Source organism: Nanorana parkeri, unplaced genomic scaffold (genome assembly GCF_000935625.1).
Source record: "Nanorana parkeri isolate BGI_ZX_2015 unplaced genomic scaffold, ASM93562v1 scaffold793, whole genome shotgun sequence".
NCBI classification, from domain to species: Eukaryota; Metazoa; Chordata; class Amphibia; order Anura; family Dicroglossidae; genus Nanorana; species Nanorana parkeri.
In genome coordinates, this window is record NW_017307061.1 from 757,539 (window position 1) to 764,578 (window position 7,040).

A 7,040-nucleotide genomic window follows, 5' to 3' on the forward strand; every position below is an offset into this window, starting at 1 on the left:
TAAAGCGGAGGGAACAGATAGGTGCTTTATGGCAGAAGACATTCTGTATGTTCTGTCATAATGTTTTCCCTCCCTGTCAACGTAATAAATAAGAATTGATGAATAATTAAAGCTAATCTTTTTTTGTGTGTAAACATTCTCAACTCCTTTAGTAAATCAGCCTCAATGAGTCACACCGGTGGCAACAATGACCTACTCTCAGATCACATTACATGCAACCTGTTCACTTTGACTTCATCTCCCTTTCCATAAATGTCAGCAAAACTCCACAAAGTAACAAAAGAAAGATTAAAAAGGAGCATTTGACATAGGCACGGTTAGACAGGACTGTGTCATTCAGTAGCAACTGGCACATGATTTATAGGAGCCTATTTGGATACTGGACTGCTGTAATCTGGGGTAAAATCCAATCTCAAGTTAGATTGTATTTATTAGATTGTTTATCTATCTCAGTGGTTCTCAAGCTGAGTAACCTCAGGACCCACATTTGTCCTTGGTCACGAAGTCGTGACCCAAGTCGCACTGGGTCACGACTCCAATGGGGGCGGAAGAGCCGCTATCTAATAGAGGGAGACTCCCTGATCATCAGGGAGACTTGAGATCCCTGCAGTAGTTGTATGGACAGTGCACACTAAACCAACAAGGGCACGATATACAGAGAACTCCACTGAAGTAGATTCTATCAGTCTCCAAACATCTGCAGCTTGAAAACATTACAGCTCCTGCTCATAAACTTAATCTATCTTGACATATGGTAGAATCAAGCATCCAAATTTTAATTTACATTTCCTGATCAAAGTTCTCAAGAGCAGAAGTAATATAATCGACATGTCTTTTTGAATCCATCAGTTGTGATAGGATTTGTAAAACTCAGCGGAAAGATGACTGTAGGTGCAAGGAGCACTGCCCATCTGCGGTATTGTTACAAAACAGAAGATTTGTCATGATTCAATGAAGAATCTTTCATTCCTAACTGCAGTTACTCTGTGCAACCAATCAGAATTAACCTTGTAATCAACTGACTTCAGCAAAATGAATCCTAACTGGTTCTATTTATACATAAGCAGTGCTGTGCAACTTCACTACTACCGTGAATAATATTGTATTTGTGCATTTAATGATTATTAATAATAATGTGCAGCCAAACTGCAATTCAACCATGAAAAAAACAATGGTTTGGACAATGAGCAGACGTTGGCACATGCCTAGGGCTTGGCAGATTAAGGCGGGCATAACAACACATGATTTTAATACACATATATAACACTGTGTGCACTCATTTCTTTTCTGCTTGTGATAACTGGCAATGTTCAATGCTCTTTTCTTGCAGAGAATCTAATAAGTGAGTGTAACGTGTCCTCAATCAGGGAGTCTTAAGATTGTCACATGCATTCCGAGGACTCCCTGACTGTCTCTCCACTGCGGAGCAGAGCATTGCAACTCACTTTGCTTGTCACTTAACACAATCAGAAAAAGAATAAGAGCCTACATGTCTAATAGCAGTTCTGCATTTCCTCAAAAACACAAGCTTTCAGCCGCCTCAAATCCTCACTTGATGTTCAGTGAGCAACACCAAACACTCATATGCAGAAGGGTAGGGCCTTCTAACAATTCAGAAGGCTCAGTCCCCTTTAACAGGGAGAGTCAGGTGTAGAGAGGGTGTGATAGTAAGGAAGTAAAGGGGTGAGGTGGAGGAGAAAGAAGGAGCTGGAAGAGCCCCGTGGGAAGGCACTAGGCAGGGGCTAACTGTAGGCCATGTGAAGATAGCTGGGAACGGCAGAATAGAGAAGAGTTAAATCCAAACAGCATTGGGCCATGGATCTAGACTGCCCGGCAGCGTGGACTAACACATGAAACAATGTACTTGTGAATACTAAACCATGAACATTGAATTGGACTGGGTCTCTTCTTTATTCTTTTGGAATGGAGGGTAGGCCTATAGACCTGTGGAGCAGAGATTTGTGAACGGTTCTGGTCGGGGAATGCAGGGTCCGCCTGCTTGTTGGTGGTGAGTAGGGTCCCGATGTGTACCACAAGCCATGTGGCCTGGAAACCTGGCAGACTAGGCCTGGAACCAGGGAAAACTGAGTGGACGCTCATGTGTGTGTGACAGAGGGTTTACCAATAGGAGCTGAAGGCAAAATGGATAGGAAACTGGATTTCTAACCGCCATCGCTGGAATTTTACCTGTAGACCCGGCGCAGGAACGCACTTAACAACCCAGCACAAGGGAGGCCTACTTACCGACTCCCTAGGATCACACAAAAACAGGGTGGCATGTTGCTTGCATGTTAGACTCCTTAAAATTCAACAGTCCCTTTTGTACAAGTTGTCCTTTAAGGCAGTGGTCCCCAACCCCCGGGCCGCGGACCGGTACCGGTCCGTGGTTTAAATGGTACCGGGCCGCCCAAGAAACGTGTGCGACTTTCCATGGACGAGAGGTTTAAGGCCGTGACACACTGCAGGCGAAGCAGCGCGGCCCACAGGCGAGCGGCGACTTGCGGTCCTTCGCCTGCAGTGTGTCTAGTGAGTTCCGATACCCCGCTCTGCCCGGCGACAGCGTGCGTAGCGCAACGTCGTGAGATGAAAAAGTTCATCTCCAGCCAATCACAGCACGCGATGCAATGAAGGCATCACAAAGCGGCAACACGCGACCAGCCATTCAGATCACTCAGTTCTGAGTGATCAGTATCTGCCTGTGTCTGTATTTGCCTGTTTGCAAATGCGTCTTGTCAGTCCACAGGAGAAGTGTCTGTGGTATGTTCAGACAGCCTAGTGCTATCCTATCCAGCACTCGGGCACTTTTAGCAAAAAATAAAGACATTTATCTACATTGAATTATAAAATGAAATATATTATATATTACATGATATGCTTAATTAGACCGGTCCGCGGCGATAAAAAGGTTGGGGAGCACTGCTTTAAGGCATGCCACTACCCTCCTGAGTGCAGCCCACCTGGTTCAATACTTACCTGTGTCTCAGGTGAGCTATACTTGTGGCAGCCCCCAGCAGTCCTGCAGATTACAACTCTGTCCATTGAAATGAGCATGTAGAGAATGAAAAGGACCTATTAGAAGAAAGGCTGGGCAGCTCCAGGCAGGGCCTCACAGAGGTAAGTAGTTGTCTTGGTTCGGCTGCACTCAGACGGGTAGAGACATACCATGAAGGTACAGCAGTACTTTAAAATTCTTCTCGGCTTTGCATACTGCCATATTGCTCTCAATGTTGCTCTCTATGGACACGCCATCCTGGGCTGCTTACCTGAGATGTTTAGCATCAGCCTCACTTTCACCTGCCACTAGGTGAGTTATTTTTCTGTTAACCTCTCCAAAGGTGTATGCAGGGCCGGATTTCCCACAAGGCAAACCAAGGCCCGGCCTCGGGGCAGCAGGGGTGTGGAATCCCTATCTCCTGCGGACATGCAGTTCTGGGCGCCGGGCGGGTAGTTGTTTTCTACATTTAGCCAAGCTCAGCTAAATGTACAGGGCAAACCGTGTTGTCACCGAGATCACTTGTTTGCAGCCTGCAGGTCTGCCATTCTCCATGGTGGGTGGGGTGGGGGGGCATTGGCAGGTAGGGGGGGGGGCGCATAGAGGAACCTGGCCTTTGCGGCAGCGGAGAATAAATCCGGCCCTGGGTGTATGTGAAGCAGTTTACACATGAAATAAAATCAAATAGTGTAAAACCATTTATTGAAACATCATGCTGAACAAGCATAATATAAAAATAGGTCGGGGTATGTCTTGTTAGCTCCTGATAACTTCTGCATAGGACAAAACATGTGGAGAATGGCAAGTTTTATATGACATAAAGACGTTTAATAAATGGTATTACATTATTTGATTTTCACTTTTTTTGCATGCACTGTTGCAGGCACTTTTTTTGCATGCACTGTTGCAGGGATGGACAGAAGAAGACCTGCGACCAAAAAGCAGGTTAAAGCAGAAGTAAAGGCCAATGAAAAAAAGCCCCCCTGGAGCTTTTAGCAGTAATGTGCTAGTATGCATAGCACATTAGCACATTATGGCAGACTTACCTGCAAAACCAATCATCTCCTCCTCCCCGGAGATTCCATTTTCGACTCGGTCCTCTTCCGGGTTCTGAGTCTTTAGCCGCTTGATAGGTTGGGCCCCGGTGATGTAACTCCCATTGCAAGTTACTTCATCTCGGCATGCCGGGTCTGTACGCTGAGCTGAACATGCGTGGCTCAGCGTACAGAAAAAAAAAATGCCGACACCTAGAAAGAAGGTTTTACGGCAGAAAACTTACACAGTCTTTTCTGCCATATAAAGCCTGCCAATTAGAAATTTGTTTGTCGAAGCTTTCCTTCCATTTTAAAGACTTTCAGCACAACAATTGTCATTTTTTTTTCCTAGGTTTTGACGTTTTTAAGCTGAGGTTTTATATCGATTTGACTGTATATGTTGTGTATAGTCTTTTTTTTTACATTTAGGCATTTCCGAGAGCACTATGGGTCAGCTAAAGAGACAGCCCACCAATAGTTATCCGTTTTCCATGTAGCTCCAACCTCTGTACATGACCTGTATTTTACATGGAAAAGCAAGCGACATTCAAAACCAAACAAAACTTTATTTTGTTGTAATAAAACAAACATTTCTCCAATTGGAAAGAAACTTTTCCCGCCTAAAATAAGGTAAGTCTGCCTGGATATTGTGATGACCAATCCTGTCGGGAGAGAGCAAGGAAGGGCGGGAAAAGCAGCAGACGAAAGGGGGGAGAAAGGAGAACAAAATGGTCGCTGCATTTCCATGTGGGGGGGAGGGGGGGGCACGAAGGGCTCATTCATCCCCCCCTGGCAACACTACAACTACCATTAACTGCACTGTAACTGAATAAGGGCCTAGAACTGCACCTTCTGACTGGATAAAAGACTAGACAATATGCAAATACTGATATTCATCTGATATATTCTGCAGGACTCCTTACATAACTTATGTGCGCCCTGTAGAGCCAGTGAAGGGTATTGAGGAAACTGGTTACCAAGCACCAGGTCTGTCGCTTTAATGAGGCAGACTCAGGCGACATCTCATTTGGGGGGTGGCAAGTGAGAGAGCGGCTAAGAGCTTACTGACGTCATTGGTTCCCAGGGAGCTGAGTGGGGCGCCCTATAGATGACCAGTAGCAGCACAACCCTCCCTCCGCGACCAGCAGACAACCAGTAGGAGCAACGGCCCCCGCTCTGGACAAGACAAACAGCAGCAGCACCCATGCCCCCCGTCCTCGCTCAATGGTCTCAGGCGGTGTGAAAGGTAGGGATGGCCCTGCCCAGGGCACAGATAAACTGGGGTGACTAGTGTACAGCTATTGTGCACTGTACGTCTCTACACGTCCATGTGAATGAGGCCTAATACACTGAGGTAAAGGAAGACACTTCATTGTACATGATGACACCAATGTGCGACCTCCGGCAGGAAGTGCCTTGGAGAAGAGGTCTCGGGGTTCAGCTGCATAGTGTTGGGAGGATTCTGCCTGAGCAAAGAATAAGGTAAGTATTAGGGCTAGTTCACACCACAAGCAGTGCATTTCCGTCCTCATTTGGTGCCAGAACGCACTGGATTGCATCACGGCCGGCTCCCTGCATTCAGGGGTGGGAGGGTGCGTGTCGGTGCATTAAAGTCAATGGCACCACAGCCATGAGCCCCGACCGCAGTGCGATCGCCCGCACCCGAACGTGTGGCACATCAATGCTGCATGCACAATTTTTTCTGACCACACCGGAACACAGGCATTGATATGGCACGCATTCGGGTGCGGGCGATCGCACTGCGGTCGGGGGCGTGGATGTGGTGCCATTGACTTCAATGCACCGCCACACCCCCTCCCTCCCCTGAATGCAGGGAGCTAGTCGGGGTGCGATCCAGTGCATTCCGGCGCCGAATCGGGCCGGAACGCACTGTTCGTGGTGTGAACTAGCCCTACACCTTCTCCCTCTACCCCTAGGCAAAAAAACTGCAGTTAGGTCCCATTCCAACCCAAAGCATTTTGATGCCTTTTCAACGCATTCAAAACGCATATACACAAATATAGTGGTGTTCATTGGTGTAGCACACACCGGTGTGTTGCGTTTGTAACAAGTAGGGCAAGCTGCACATAAAGATATGTAAACGGATGTAAATGCCCTGCAACTCCTTTAAATGCAAAAACAAATACACGCAAACACACGCACGCACCTGTGTTTTATATGCGGTTTTTGGTGTGGTTTTGGTGTGAATGGGCTCTCAAGGGTAGTTTTTTTGTCTTTTTGGTTTTAATTGATTCAAGTTTATCATTAAATGTAGTATTTGAAACAAATAAAAGCTAATTTAACAGGGGTAGAAAGACATAGAGGGGGGAATTCATCAGAAGTGGAGCAGACAGAATCTGGAGCAGTTGCCCATAGTAACCGATCGGCTTCTCTCTTTCATTTTCAAAGCTTAACTGAACAAACTGAAGAGAAAAGACAAGCAGCTTCTATCTTTCATTTTCAAAGCTTAATGGGGAACTGCAGGATTTTCAAAAGTGGGCTACCCCTGCACTGCAAGGGTTAAATGCTCATTTTGTTCTATGGAATTAAATATAGAAAATGTACTTACCTGATCTTCAATCCCACCTGGCTGCTAGACTGGTCCCTGCATCTTCTCCCCTGGGCTTTGGCGGTCGCAGCCCTGCTGATGTCATCACATCCAAGCACGGTCCATACACTTGCATTAGATATGAGGACAGAGGGACATACCACTGCTGGAGCGGAGGGGGAGAGAGGTGAGAGGTCACTGCCACAGGACTGAGGATCGGGTAAGTGTATCTTCTTTACTCCATTCCCTAGACCAACCTTTCCCAACCAGGGTGCCTTCTGCCTTCCTCAGGGGCGCCTCGAAACCTTTGCACAGTGTCATGCCTTACCATAGTGCAGGCTGGCTTCTGATGTGATGGGGGAACTCTGATGTAAAGAGGGCTCCTGATGTGAAAGCTTGTGATGCTTTTAATGTAAAGAGGGGCTTGTGCTGTTAAGGGGGGGACTCTGAAATAAAGGGGGGCTCT